The sequence below is a fragment of the Phalacrocorax aristotelis genome, chromosome 1 (genome assembly GCF_949628215.1).
Source record: "Phalacrocorax aristotelis chromosome 1, bGulAri2.1, whole genome shotgun sequence".
In the NCBI taxonomy this organism is placed as follows: domain Eukaryota; kingdom Metazoa; phylum Chordata; class Aves; order Suliformes; family Phalacrocoracidae; genus Phalacrocorax; species Phalacrocorax aristotelis.
In genome coordinates, this window is record NC_134276.1 from 143,792,420 (window position 1) to 143,808,580 (window position 16,161).

The 16,161-nt window shown below is 38.8% G+C and overlaps 1 protein-coding gene across 4 annotated transcripts in view; it reads right to left on the reverse strand.

The window, feature by feature from the left end:
- Nucleotides 1–16,161, reverse strand: part of RASSF8 (Ras association domain family member 8) — a 90,056-nt gene that overhangs the window by 43,358 nt on the left and 30,537 nt on the right. For 2 of the 4 annotated variants that reach the window (XM_075113668.1, XM_075113692.1), the window contains exon 2: nucleotides 5,929–6,027. The exons of 1 other annotated variant lie outside the window; for it this stretch is intronic. The gene's annotated coding sequence lies outside the window, so the exon portion shown is untranslated. Of the gene's footprint in view, nucleotides 1–5,920; nucleotides 6,028–16,161 lie in introns of all 4 variants that reach the window. One more of the 4 variants, XM_075113675.1, reaches the window with a different exon arrangement.

Here is a 16,161-nt window from a genome sequence, read left to right on the forward strand (position 1 = left end):
AACACTGTGAAGCTATCATTTGTAGGAAGCAGTCTACAGAATTGTCAAAGCTTGGTGGAAAAAGAAAAAAGAGATTGTATCAGAATGACACGCCTCCAAAAAGCAGAGTTTTTCCTGCACAAGAGAGAAATTACTAACGTGCACTGCAATTAGTGAAAAAAAAAAATCAATACTATCTTTTCAGTTGCAGGCTGGGAAGACTACATTTTTAGTTACTGCCACACAAACATCAAGCAGAAAAATTTTGAGCTGTTAGAAATAGGGTAATATGCACATATTTTGTCCTCTCAAATGTTTAATGACTGTGTATCATTAAACACCCAGGAAGTGTGAGGTCTTCGACATCTTGCTACTACAAGTAGTAGAACATTGCAGAATTCTCTTGTGATCAATAAATTAATAAGAACAAAACTATGACCTCAAAAAGGTCAGTCAGACTAGCTTAACATTTAAGGTTAGAGTCCACAGGAAACACATGACCCCATTCTTTTCACTGCTCTACAGAAAAAGTCAAACCAGCAAATGCAGCAGTAAGAGGATGCAAACCTCGCCAAAGCGCAATGAATTAATGAACAGAAGTATGAAATGGTTTGCCTGCAACACCAAGGGCTTGGACGCAGCGACCCATGTTACAAATACTAAGGAACAAATCAAACATTGTTGAAGCAGAAAAGCTAGGCTTTTCTGTCTCTTCACAGAAGTGGCATTTCCACTCGCTACCCTCCCCATCATTTATTATCAATACCTCACACCTCTGTCCTTGTTTCCAGACATACTGTCTCCACTTCAGAGACATTCCATTTTCAGTTTGCCCTCAGTTGGCAAGAAAACAATTAATCCCAATTTTGAAAAAGCACTGGCAGAATTACTGGGGTTTGGGTTTTTTTGTTTTGTTTTTTAAACATAAGACAAGCATATTGCCTCAGAAACATAGTCATAGTATTCAACTTTAAATGCATTCCAGAAACTTGAAGTACAGGTGCTGCAAATGCAAATGAACCATTTAGATCTGGATGCAAGATCTGAGTTTTATATAAGGATGGATTTACATAGGACAATAAGAAAGGGAAGGAAAGGAAGCCTTACATGAGAAAGCAAGAAGCTACATGTAATAAAAATGTGAACAAGTGAAAAAAAAGAAAAACGGATGCACACATCATGGTATCTTCTAATTTAGCTATGCTACCCTACCAGTCTGAACAGGTACAAGGTTATCAAAGAGCTGCAACACAGATAGCAAGGGAACAGGAGGTACATTGCGCAGTGTTCAACGCCGGAGTAGTGAATGGAGAGACAGAAGAGGTGAAAAGCACTTGTAATCCAAAGAATGCAGCAAAATTCAAGGATCCCAGTGGTAACATCAAAGCAATCTTGTTTTTTCCTCCTGTACTGACTCAATCCAAAAGACAGCAAAACGTGCTAGAGAAGCAATGAAAATGCAACAGGTATCATGCTTCCTTTGAGATTATTTCTCACATCAACCAGAACTTCCCAGCCTGATCAGAGAAACTCTCCCTGAACCAGAGATCCTTTTAGAGAGCACCCAGAAACTTGTCCCATCTCTTCACTCCTTTCAGTAGATCCTAGCAGCAACAATTGGAGGGGACAGAGGGGCAGGGAAATCGCAGTGAGATCAACGAGATATATTTTGATTCATGACCTGGGACATTCAGATTAAAAAGAAATTCCACACTACTTACATGACAGAAATATGGTTCTGGAAGGGAGCGCACACAGTTTTTCAGTCCAGCCAATAACAGCAGAACTATCTCTTAGCTCAGGAGGGCTAAAGACATCTACTTCATGCACAACATAAGCCACAAAACACTCCAGCAGTTACTCACAGCTGGAGGATACAAATGAAGTCTCAATGCTTAAACACCAACACAGTCTGGTTTTGTTGCTTATTAAGCTTCCCAGAGAATGTAATATCCCCCTTTCTGTGTTCAGAAACAGAGAGTGGACAACCAGGTAGAAAACCTTTGCAGGCCATGCAAATGGAAGGGGAAAAGCTGTTAAAGAAAACAGTATTATACACTAGCCTTGTGACCCAGTACCCATTGCACTACTAGTGAAAGCCTCTGAAGTGACTCTGAAAACAAAGGTTTTGTCAACTGTATCTAAGACTTTGTACGAGTTAAATCAACATAGAGAGCCAGAAGACCTACACTGAACTTTTAAAAAAAAAAAAGTCTATAATTCTCAAGCAGGACAATTTTTGTCCACTCTTCACATTTAAGTTGAGGAAGAAGAAAAGTTTCTCAAAGTTACTCCTCTGTTTTGAAATCAAGCAGAGACAAGACTGAAATTCTAATTTATTAACTGAAGAAAGGAAGCATAAGGTTCCTTGACCACCTACTATTCACAAAACCCTTGTCCTGAACTGCCACTTTTCAAAGCTGTAGAGACAATTCTAGGGAATCTACAGCACCTGAAGATCATAAGAGGAGGCGTATTGGGCCAAGACCAAATGTCCATCCAGCCCTGTAAATCTGTCTCCAACAGGGATTCATCACTCTAAGTAGGTCACTGATACTGACCTTACATGGAAGATCTTTGAAGTACCTGACAGGAAAATATATCGCCCATCTGGTGATACAAAACACATTTATCCTGACCAGCAGCAGCTTATCTTTGCTAGTTAACAGTTCAAGAGCAATTGCAACTGCAACTATGACATTCAAAAGGAAAGAATTTGCACCAATACAAAGTCTCAGCACAAGAAAGCTGTCCTACATGACTTGCATAAAAAGCAGAAGTCAGAAGGGTAGTGCCCCTTTGGAGGAATGTGGAGCAGGACCTGAAACCTTGACTGTTGCAGAAAAGATTAAGACCTTGCCTCAGTAAACTGGAAGACAAGAAATATATTGGACATTAAAATTCCTAACCCATAAAAGGAACAAAGAGCCATAGCAAATGCTTAGAGAAGAACAAAAAGGCTGGAAGAATACTTTAGGGTTCTCCTGAAAGTCCTGTTGGCTTCCAACTGGCCCCAGCTCACAGGTGAGAGTTTTAGTTATTAGCCTCAACCGGATTCCTCTTCTATTCTTCAGTCTCCACAGCTTTGTGGCAAGGAGTTCCACAAATCTAATTCTTGTGGTATGAAAAACCACCTGCTTTTTGTTTGTTCTGAACTAGGTTTCTGTCAGCTTCAGTCTATGTCCATTGTTCTTGTGCTGCCAGAGTGAACAAAATGAATGCCATGAAGACAAACAGGACTCATGATTTTTGTAGGGTTCCCTCCTACACTAAGCTGTTTTTCTTTCAGACTGAAAAGTCCCAGCTTGCTAAATTGCTCACGTCTCATCATCTTTACTACCCTCCTCTAAGCATTTTCCAGTTCTACTGCCTTCTCTCTGAGATGAGGGAACCAGACTGAAAAGACTATCCAAAACATGTGGGAACCATGGATTTATATATTGGTATATGTTTTTCTTCTGTCATTTTATTTACTGATTGACACTCAATAAAAGTGGATTTTTTTTTAAGTACGAAAATCTATGACTCCAAGATTTCATCCGATAAAGTGTTTTAAGAAAGCACGTACTACAAGCTGACCCTTTCTCTTGCTCCCCAAAATAGACCGCAAACTGAAGTCACATAATACAACAAATTAGATTAGTGATGCTTATGAGGAAAAAAATTGGTTTATTGAAAACAAGCGAAGGTAAATAAGAAACTCCTCCCATGGGAGGATGGGCAAGCACCAACTTGAGAAATTTTCAGCAGGCACATACCTCCTGTCTCATACAATAAAATCATTCAAAGAGCATAACTCACACGGCTCATTTCAAAGTGACAAATAAAGGAGTGACACACTAGTCACCTGGCAGCTAGCCACAGACTTGCTGTACTAAAAGGAATTTGTTGAAATAATAGCCACATCAAATACTTAAATATCTTAACTTGGCAGAAGACAACCTGACTCAATACCACCACATTCTCAGTTCCCTAGAGTTACAGGTTAACATACATAATTTTTTTGTGTGTGTGTGTATATATATATATACACACATATATGCACGCGCTCTGGCTAAATGCCACCTGGGAGAAATATGAGGCCAGTGTATTTATAAATTCTGCGTGCTGTTTCTGTCAACAGGACTATCTCCATTGCTGGTGTTACTCCACCATATAGAATCATCATACTCTTTAGCAAGAATATGTTGTGTCAGTTGTGCACAGCAATTAATGCTCTGTAAATGTCTGCTTCAGAAATTATAAGTGCTTTATATTGAAAAGATACATAAAGTGCCTAGAATGTGACACTGAAAATATTTTAATGAATAGCCAAAAAGACCTCCCAAATAAAGGACGACTTAAGACAGTGTCAGCATCTAAAGCTAGACTCCAAGACAATACAGCATGCGTATCCATACACACACACACACGTGTGCTATGCTTCAACAAAGCTTCTATCTAGTATATAGGCTGCATTTTTTATATGTGTGTATATATATATTTCTACTAGCTAACATTCTATACTGTTTACGGACAATGACAGTAAATACTTTCTGTCATGCAGCACTACTGCCTATTGTTACAGGGCTGGAAGAACCCCCAAATAATGCTGTGTTTCGGCCTCTCCTGTAGTAAGAAAAAGCTGCTGTACCTTTATGCTTGCCTGTACTTCAGATACACAGAACTTAAAGATGAGGCAAGCTATCATTTTGGCAAATGACCAAAGTATTTTATTCTATTTAGTTATATTGATCCTCAATTATCAATAGAATACTACAAAATACAATATTTGAAATAGAAGTTGTAGAATGGCAGTCTATACATTAAAATGTTGAAGGGGTGTGATTAGTATCGAAGTCTACCACTTAAAAGCTGCCATATCTACATAAGTATGGCCTATAAATAGCGACAAGCCAGAGAAGAAACTGCATTCTGCTCACAGACTCCAGGACACATTAGCGGAGTAGTTTTCCCCCACTTGCTTCACCAACTTCATTTACACTATAGAACAGGTCTCAAAAATTGAAGCAATATGAAAAGCAATACCAATGCATAATCTGCCAGTATATATTTTTATAGCATTGAATTTTAAGTTCTGACATTTCTACTACATCAAAAATCAACCGCAGCACCAGGAAAAGCATTATCTACTACTGTTTTCTTTTCCTGACATCTCTTCTGGATTCTTGGCAGTGTCTGACTTGCCAAGCTGAGGACATCTCCTTATACTCAACGTTGTATTATAAATGTACACTCACATTAAAAATGGTAAACAGCTGGACTGCAGGATTGTTGGAGGTGGAGGTGTTTTACAGTCACAGTACTTCTGCAAAGCTTCTATTTGAAGGGGGGAAGGGGGGAAAAAAAGAAATAGAAATGCTCTTCTCCCCAAATGAAGGGAAGTCAAGAACTCTACCAAACCAAAGCGGATCAGGGCCCTCTGCTCAGAGCACATCTATGGCATAATCCAAGAGGCAGCTGCAGCCTGCAATCTCCAAACCTGTGAGTGACCACAGCCAATTGCCTGACCTACCAGTCACCAACAAGCTGTTGCTGGCACCAAGAGCTGCTGCCCAAGCTGACCTGACAACTAGACAAGGAACCAGGGACAAAAGTCTCCTCTCATCCAGGGCACACTCCCCAGTGACAGGGACAGGACAGCCTTGCTTTCCCTCTTCTACAGCTGGAGGGAGCATATACATGGAGATCACATACAGGAAAGAGAAGCTTGGCAGGACCATTGCAGGTCTGCTCTGGAACACAACTGTTTTGAGAAAACAGACGTTGCACAGAGCGGGGAGCTGGGATCTTGCTCAGATTTCTAACCTTAAGAAGAAAGGGGAAGTGATGAATATATATTTATGAAGTTCTTTAATCTTTAGAGTTCCTGGCATGCTTTATGTCCAAGTACTTTCAGAAGAGAGAAGGAAGACTCTTATGTGAAATATTTTGGTCATACCTTCTTACCTGCAGATGAAGTCAGACAAAGATGTCTGCTTATGCCGTAGGCCTAGCGCAGTCTGCCTCTCCAGGTGTAGGTGTCAACTCTGCTGACAAGGTCAGTTGCTAGAAGAAAAAATTGAAACATTGTTCTACATTAGTAAACCTACCTTCTTGAGGGTAAAGTCCTATTGCCCCTCTTCCCTTTAAAGCTTTGGAAAAAGCACAGTGTTCATCTGGCACCTATAGATATGTATATATAACAGCCTGCTACATACCGGTATTTTATTTTTTAAAAGTTAGTTCAAAAGAAATGTGGAATACTGCACTTAATTTGCTACCTCTTATGCCTGGTGTGACATTCTCCTGCTACAAATAACCAAGTATGGTAAACAACATTTCAACAGCTTTCCAGAACATTAAGAAAAATTAAGCACTGTATTAGATAGTCACAAGCATCTACCACTGCTAAACTGTAAATATAGGAGATTTCACAATCTTCTTTCCTAATTCTCTTTTTAAGGAAAATAATCCTCAAACTGGAGGTGTTCCAGATGTAAAAACCTCCAAGTGCTCTTGAACTGCATACCCTGACACCCCTGCAGTAGTGAATCACAGCCAATGCGTGCATAAGAAGTCAAACTAGGCAAAGGGTAACAAATCCCAAACTGCTGATTAAGACTAATATTAATCAGCTTGGAGGGGATGCTTACTACAATGATGTTTAACAGCATCATTGTAACAGACATACAAACATTACCTAATACTATGTCACAGCTAAGGAGAACATGTGAGAAGTGGTTATTTTTAAACCTTCACCACCAAAGACTTTCTGAATAATATTTTAAAGGAACATATCTAGTATGCATAAGACTACATGAGAACTTTACAGTTTAACAGAAGCACAGAGGAATAGATCTAAATCAGGAAAACTTTCGTCTAGTCTTTTTAGCATCTCATCTTCCACTGTTGTGAGCCACTAATTTTGTCAAGACAAACTTTTTTTCCTGGTACCTGTCAGAGCTGTATGAAAAGATTCAATAAGAACCAACTTCAGTGTAAGCATGTCATAAGGGTCCAGAAAACAACAAAACCTCTTAAAGACCTGGAAAAACCAGACTGGCCTGCTATAAAATACTAGAGCACATGCACTACGCATTTAAGTTCTACAGGAGTAAATACTACTTTCATTATGGCCAAACCTTCAAACTAGACATTCAGGAGCTCCAGAGATCTCAGGCATGTATCAAACTGTTTTCACCAGCAGCAGCTGAATACATAGCTTTCATTCGCAAACCAGTATTCATTACATTTCCCCAAGTTGTCAGAATATATTTTTGTGAAGTCATGTTTTGTGCTTTCCATTCTGTGGACCCACTAACAATTACTAATGGGTCACATGAGCCTTTTACTTTAGCTCTGAAATAAACAGTAAGCAGTTCTTGGTGAGTTTATACCTCAGAGAAGCTGTAATTTCATAAAATGAAGAAGTGCTTGTCAAACATCCTTAATGTATTTGCTTGCAGTTACATTATAGAACATTGCTTTAGATTCTCTACTTGGATTTATTCAGCACATAGTCACAACTAGAGTCAAACAGTCGTAGATAATGCTGAACACTCATTTAACCCACCACATCATGTTAAATCACCAGTGCTCAAGCCTTAGTTATTATCAATCCCCACATATGCATGCTAGATTAGGAAAATAAATCTGGTTGTAGGACACAGATGGTGACTCAGTTAATCCAGGGATGTATATGCTTGAAGTTTGATGGGGGAAGGAAAGGTAGAGAGGTGAGAAATAGCATCTCACCCCAATCGGAGAGCTCAGCTTCAAGATGCCGAAGTTGTCTTCACCTATTGCAAACTGATCAACTGCCAGGAAACAAGTACTAAACATTTCAGTTACTGTTCCTTGTTAACTACTCCAAAATACTGTACACAACGGGCAAAGAATTGGGGATTTTTAACCTGAGAATAGAGTAGCTGTGATGCTGATCCAGCAGTAGGGGCCAACACTTCCACTCAAACAGAGATGCATTATCTTTAGCTCTGTTGAAACACTGGAGCTCTTCTCAGACCACTTTGCAAACTGAGTGGGAAGGAGCAAGGATAAGAGCTACATTCTGTCCTTAGGGACCCCTATTAAATCAGATTCTCAACATCAGCCACTTCCTCTTTGTTTTCCTCCAGCCATATGGCTTCCTGACAAAATCTGAACAAACAATAAATGCATTAATCAAGCCACTGTTAGAGGAAAAGGCTCTTTTTTCCCCTGCTTCTCTTCATCAAACCAGACATTTTAATGGAGATGTTTTAATGTTTTATATATTTTATTTTATGGAAGTCCCAAGGAAAGTACTAAAGTCTTCTTTTTTCTCCCACTGCAGCCTTGTTGACTGGAGCCCCAATTCCAGTATGTACTTGTAGAAGGAGATCCTAACATGTTAAAAGGCAAAAAGATACAGGAATAGAGAGAAGTCAGTCAAGCCAACAAGAAAGGGGTCCAGTCTCATTGAATCTCGTACTAGGGATCCGGTAAATTGCTGCCTAGGCTACCTAGCATACTGTGTGAAGAAACAGAATAACAACTTTTTTTTTTTTTTAAGTAGAGGTAGGTAGAACAAGAGAAGCATTAAAAGTAATTTCTATTCCTACAACGATCTGGGGAGATGCATGCATGCAAGTGCCAGAAGCAGGCCAGAAGCAGCTGAAAGGAAGAACTTCTTTTAAGAGATGCCACAATAAAGGACTTCCCCCAGAGGCCAGATTTCTTCGAAAGATGAACCAAGATGACCAATTCCACACAACAGGCTAATTAATCTGTCTCCAAACCTGTAAAATCATGCAGGTGATCATGCCATTTTGAGATCATGAGGAAATAAACACCGCACATGCAAGGAACTCTATAAAGAATAAAATTTCTAGCTCTTGTAGGTGGGAAGATCCCCATCTCCTGTGGAAAAGGGGAAAAGAATTAAAAACAAACCTAAGCAGGCTCATTGCTTCACCAAACCAAACCTGAGACTCTGCTGTGCTTCAGTTCTGCTGTTCTGTGCCAGTGGGCATATGAGTATCCCAGCTTCATGATGCTGCAGGGTAAAAATCTGTTCAGAAAGAATTTCTTTCCTTGCAACAGCTTTTAAACACACCCTTCTTGTACTCTCAGATGTCACTTTGAGACACATGTGATATCTGTTATCCCTGTCTATCCCAAGCATCTACTCACATCGTACCTTGGAGCCTACCTAGCAGAGAAGAAAAGGGTTTCCTAGCGACGATGGAAGAAGGGAGAATCAAAGACAATTCATCATCTAAGTATATGATGGCATTACCAACATCAGCAAATTGAACAAGGTTGACATGCCAGTCACCACTTCAGAGAATATGGAAATGCAAAATGTCTATTGAGGATCTGTTTCCACTGATAGTTTTTCCAAAACTTCTTTGACTAAACTTTTATTACTAAATAGCCTGCAGTGCAGGAGGAGGATTGGGAAGAACAAGAAACTACTTTCAAACTCAGGTGGTCTCAGTCACACATTTCTAAACCAACTGTAAACTTATGTGGAAGGAAAATAGGATTGGCATGGTAACAGATCTTTTTAACTTAAATCATATTTTATTTTCTTCACAGTTGTTCTATAGGTTATTGGATGACAAAAATTATGCTCCCATTCACTTGAACCAAAGTAATCCTCTGTTTGAAGTTCCGGAGAAACATGAAGCCATTTATGACACCGAAAAAATCCTTATGGAGAAACAGCATTTTAAAAAAAAAAAAAAAAAGAGAGTGAAGTTGGCTTTTAAAAAAAAATTTTTTTTAAATACAGAAAGCAGCGTCCTTGATTACAAGCAGGAGATCTTTAAATGAAAGCCCTTTCTGTCTTTGCTGAAGTTACACAGCAATTAGCTGTAAAGGAAAAAAATATGACAAGAGGAATCTCAAAAGATTAAGTCATTATCTCCAAGGAGATACATCTGTAGTTTTAACAAGGTCAGAATGTTTTGGTCAGTTCTTTGGGGTAACAGTAGATATACAATGTTAGCTCATGTTTCTATCAAGGTAATGACAATTCTGAAAGACCGCAGGCATCACATGGAGCCTACCACTATGAATCATTAGCTTTGAGGTCACAGTCTAAAAAGATACACCATCATATGCCTTAAGGTAGTGGTGAAAGGTATATTTGTTTTGGAGGGAGTAGTGAGGAAGATCAGGTGCTGTGAACTACAGAGGCCTTCCATCACGTCTGGGTCAGACAGTCCCAATTATCTTATTGTTAATCAAAAATTATCCTTCTGCAGCTATATAATGACTTATATAAAAATAAATCGGGGATTAGTGTACGGCTCCTAGCAAAAAAAAAGCTTCCCTGTGACAAAATCAGTTAATGCAAGCACCATCCTTGCTTGAAGTCTCATTAAAAAGCCAATGGTCTGAAGGCCTGCAGGTACAAGATGGTTCTTCACATCAAATGTCAAAATGGCGTGTAAGAAAGTTTGACAAGAAAATTTAGGTGCACCAGCGAAAAGGAGAAGGTAGTTCTCCCTCCTGCCAGCTCACTACTCTTCTTTCTGACCCTATTGATAAACAGCTAGTGCTCCCAAAGTAACATGACCTGTTATCAGCCTGTTTTGGCTGCTGCTCTTACCTATGGGGAGAGGACTGATCCAAACTGGAAACAAGACACACTATTAGGAGAATATAAAGAGCGTCAACCTGGTTATGTCTTCACTGCATGTATACTGTAGAAGGTAGCCAGTCACAGCAAGACCAAAAAAGTTTATTCCTCCTCTTCCCCAGAGCAATCTAACACCTCAAAAGAATTAACAGAAGAATCATTCAACCCATGACTTCACTGCATCATTCAGTCCCATGTCTGTAGACAAACTGGACACAAGCACTGAAGTCCTGCCTGTGTTACCACTAGCCTGTGGTCACATCTGAGAACGCAGCCTATGTCTGTGATTCCCATGTAGTTTTGCGTGTGTTTGTTTTTTAAACCATATCCTGTGTTAGCAGGAGCAACAACATTAACATCCCTTTCTACTTCAGTCAGAAAAGAAGTCTCCTCTTTGTTACTACTATTAAGCTCTTCTCAGGAAGATTAAAAAATTGCATGATAATCTCTTCAAATTCAACCCTAAATTACTCCCTCTTCGCTCCACAAACATGGTATCCTTGTTCTTTAAGCTCTACTGAAGTGCTGAAAAGGAAGTGCTACAAAAAGCATGTTGATACATAAACCAAAAAGACTGAAATGAAAATAAAGCAGCTTTATATATATCTATATATATATATGAAAAGTGTCTTCACCATGAACTTAAGAGTTCTGTCAGCTTTCACCTTGCAAGTAATGTGAAGTTTTCCATTTGATTTCCATACTTTGCTTCCCACGAACAACAGGCTTGAATTCAGTTAATACAATTTTAAACCTTTAGAATTCCAGTTGCTGAGAAAAGGAAAAGAAAAACCCTTGAAGTGATTTATTTTTTGTTTAAACAACATATGGGAGAGAGCCATAACACATAAGCTAAGAGAACATCATCATGTAAAGTGGAATACTTACAGGTAGGGCACATTATTTCCTCTTCCACTGAACTACTAATATTTCACTTGGCAACACCCATCATTAAAGTCCACTGTAACAATTAACCCAAGATAAGGGCACAGTGATATGAGAGCGCCATCAAGACTCACCCACAGACGCTGCATGTACTACACTACTCCCTCATCTCTCACATTCTGCACAACTCCATTTGAAAGCATACTAGAATAGCAAATAAAACAGTAATTTTCTCTTCTCCTTGTCAGCAAATTTCTTCTTAAGACAGCAGGCATTGCAACGTTACACTTACTGATAGGAAGCATGCTTTTGTCTGCTTCCTTCAGCAGTTTTAGAAGTGCAAAGATTCCTGCAGACTGCTGATCAGAGACCTCTGTTAGAAAACACTGCCTTGGCCATACTGCTGTAGTTCAATGCATTCAGGCTCACTTCACAAGGCAATTACCCAACATAGCAGTAGAGAGGGTGTGAAGTCATAGCAAGAAATCGCTTTGTTGTTGAAAACTTTTTTGCTAATAGGTTGATCACAAGCAAAAAAGACTTAAGCCTGTTTTGTAGATTCAAAGTACAATGAGCAGCTCCATCCCTTTACATGCCTGCCTTAGCATTTGAAACAAACTGCAGTTTTACCCTTGACAATTAATTCTTCAAACAGCATCAAACTCTTGGTTTGCCTACATATGACTCAATATTTTCCAATGATTCTCAGAAAAAGCATGTATGAGAAAGCATATTTAAAGAAAAAGAGACTGAGGTAATACAGTAAAGTGGTGTTTAGTAGAGATTGGGATTAGGTTTGTGTATTCACATATCCACTGACCTGTTTGGGTTGGAGATTACTAGGAATTGTGTTGAGTTAGCTCCTATTATTATTAATCCTAGCAGTTAGAAAAACAGGAAGTCATTTTAAAAGAACAATTCAAGTTAAAACACATGCATTAACCACTCACATCTCTGAAAAAGTATAGTTGGAGAAGTCATCCAGGTATTTAGGCAACATAAAAATGATAGCACATTAGTAGCATATAAAAATGATAGCATAATGATGTGTCATTTGCTTTAACTTCTTTCCTTAAGGATAAGTCTGGTTGACAGACTGGAATGAGATTCTGTTTTACTTGCTTTAGTGTAGTTAAGGGCATGCATGCATGCATGCAAAACTAATGAAGAAAACAACCAGATTTCTCCTTAGCCACTGAGCACGTGTCCCAGCTAGTATAATGACTGAACTAGTGGCAAAGCGGTAGTTTATCATGCAGCCTGTGCTTGCAATACATACTGAATCCAACAGTCCCTTCAGTTCCCTCAAACAGTCAATATTACAGTTCTTGAAGAAACGATTCTGCACATTTTAGGTACTGCCAGACAATTTCTATTTCCACATCACAGCAATTTATAGTCAATTCTGGAGAGCCTGTTCTATTTTTTAAAAAATCCCGACACACTGCTGGCCTTTGCTTGCAAAGATGACATTCTTTTCTGCTTCCATAGGTTGTTCACACAACATCATTTTGTATGATGATTTAGCACTGAGCTAAGTTAGTTTGCAGAATCCACATCAGGAATAGAAAAAAATTAAGATATCAGAATTAAACAGTCACCGCAGATAATTTGTAAATTCAAAATTGATTCATTTTAGCATTAACCCAAACCAACAAAAAAAATATTCCAGTTTCAAGTCAGTTTTGTCTTTCACATTAGCAGGAACATTAGACATCACTCTGCATTTCCAACCAACCCTTTCAATACTAGAAAGTTCATCCAACGGTTATTTCCCAGAGGGTTTAAGGTTAACTTCAATTACCCTTCCTTGGCAAAAAGAATTATAAGCCACTCCTCATAACCCCCCAATTCTGTTGCCTCAGAATTGCACAGGACAAAAGGAAGCACTTAAAGACAGTGCTCAATAGTGGCAAAGACTGGCAGGAGAGAAAACCTGCACCTTTCCTAAAGGCCTACAGTGCTTTCTTTTGTCATTCCCATCTTGAATGCAGTGTGCTACAGTCTTCACATTTGATTCGACAAACACATCTTTCCCCTATTTCAAATGCACCGTTCCATTCACACTTTAAAGCAGAAGTCAGCTCGGCAGCCAAAAATTGTACCATTCTCCCCACCCATTCCATTTCATCCTGTCCCACATGCACCCCTCAATTTGTAAACTGGGTCAAGAATCAAATCCAGATTTATAAGAGCCAAAAGCTCACAGACCAACAGTCCAGCAATACACAGAAGCCAATGAAACTACAGTGCAAGCTATTTTATATGTCTCACCACTAAGAGGATAAGAAGAGCCAGTGAATTCTTCCCTATGCATGCCAATATTAATCTACAAGGAAAGGACTACACCAAGACAAAACAATTTCCAGTCATGAAAGATGCCAGGAAGCCCACCTCTTGGCTGTGTCTTTTGCAGACAAGGCAAAATTAAGGTGCTCAAGAGCTGAACAGACTTTTTATGTTATCACCAATATATTAAGATATCTAAGTTTTGAAAAAACTTCAGCAGTTGAGGGTTTTTTGCGCTAATGCACATGAAAATATAGAAAGACAAGTCATTTTGTTGGATATGTTGGAATACACTCAAAGTAACTCAATTTCAGTATAAGAATAATACAGCAAGTTTGTTAAATAAGTCTCTCTGCAGACTTGTGTCTGCAAATAGCTTCTGTAAAATGAACTTCAAATGTCTCTAACTGAAAGCAAACACTGGATAATAATAGGTAAAATACTGAAGTATACAGCTGTTACGCATTTCATGGTTGTAAAAAACAGTCACAGATGGCACCTGCAGAGAGCAAAGCTGGGCCTGAAAGCTTGCAGATTTCTAGCTTCCTCCACAGCATCTGTCCTTGTTGAAAATGAGTACCCTCCATCAGACCTTCAACCAACATCTGTGTGTCCTGAGTCATCATGCTCCCCTACCCTGAGTATGTGAAGAAATGCTATTAGTGGGATTACAATATAACATTTCTTAATTGTTACTAATCAAAAGAATAAACATTTTAACAGCTACTGCTATTATACAATCTTATGTTTCTTTTTGTTTGGAGCTTTTAGTTCTTATTTATGTACAGTCAATAGAATCCAAACTACCTTTTTCTTTCCTTGCAATTAGCTCTGAGTCAATAGAGGACAAACAGCTGATTTTTGCTGGTTTTGCTACACTCCTTCAAAAGAAGTTTAATCAACCCTCTGGAAGCAATCCCCCCAGTGCAATGAATTTCAAGTATGCTTGACCTTGCATAGGTGCAAGTGTAAGATGAATGTGAGAGAAGGAGAAAAATTTATTTCTCTGTCACAAGCCATTACCTCCATCAGTAAGTAAAGCCATAGCATTTGTCTTAAAGACACTAACTCAGGAGAATCTTTGTAGAAGGCCATCGAGGCTCCCACTATGGTTTCAGAAATGATGATGATCTCTAGTTAGATGCTTACTGGTAGTTAATTATCACCTGGGAGAACCAGGGCCAACTAAGCACCAGCTACCGGGAAATTCTCAAGCAGCAGTTCATGCCATTAAAGTCTTTGAAACTTTTTTATTTGTTAGTACAAAAGTAAATAGCAGCTTTTTGCTTTATCTACTACAAAACATCATTGTATCATTGACAACATAAGTAAACATTTAAAAGGCCACTAGTAACCAAGAAGATAGCAACACTTTACAGCCCAAGATTACAGCAGGTCTAGAATTCATGAAAACATGTCCGGGATTTAGTTCCTAGTTCACAACAACAGGAACTTTAAATCACCCAGGATGACAATTATATTTTAACTCATTTGGGGGGGAAAAACCCCAACCAAAAAACCAGAGGGATAATTTAAAAGATCCTAACTCAACAGAACAGAGAAATCAGATGTGTTCAGTAATTGACTAGATAAAGTGTCAGGCTGCTCATCTCAAAGGCAAAAAGAAGAGACAAATCTCACGATATTCTGCCTACAGTGGAGGGGGAAGAACCCAACCCTGAATATACTTCTATGAAGCTAAACAAACTCTAAATGTATATAGATGACATTCATTTAAGCAGAAGTTCAAGATGGATCACAAGCTGCTACGTTTTTTAAAAGTCTAACGTCACTATGAAAAAATAAAACTGAACCTGGCAGATTATCAGCTCATTGCTTCTGCTCTCCTGTAAGGGGTTCTACAATTCAGCTTGTGGTACAGGCTGGTGCTGTCACCTGTAAATCAATCTCTTCACATCTCAAACTACTGTGGTTGTTAAATGAAAATTATCAGCTGTGGCTATAATGACAATGGTAAAAAGTTCTTACACAAACATGACCCCTGCCATTCAGTACTTTACTTCTCCAAAAAAGGTTAAAAAACCCAGCAGATATACACTTTTGGGTAAATGCAAGGTATGGGAATGGGAGACGGGGAGAAGCTATTTTTAATAGATGACTGCTCAAGGTTACTAGGTCAAAAAAAAAGTAACCACAATTAGGTATGTTACAATAAAGAAGATAATGGGCTGGTTAAAAGTGACCAGTATAGCAAACTGAAAATAAATGTAATAAAGCTTAGGCTAACCAGACTCCCCAAGCATTAGAACAGTGGAAATAGAAACAACCTTAATATCCCCAAAGCCTTTTTCTCATGGGAACTTCAAATCTGGAATTATTTTTTTCCCCCCAGATTTTTAATAACTGACTAATGAAGTCCTCACATTAACTCCAGAGTC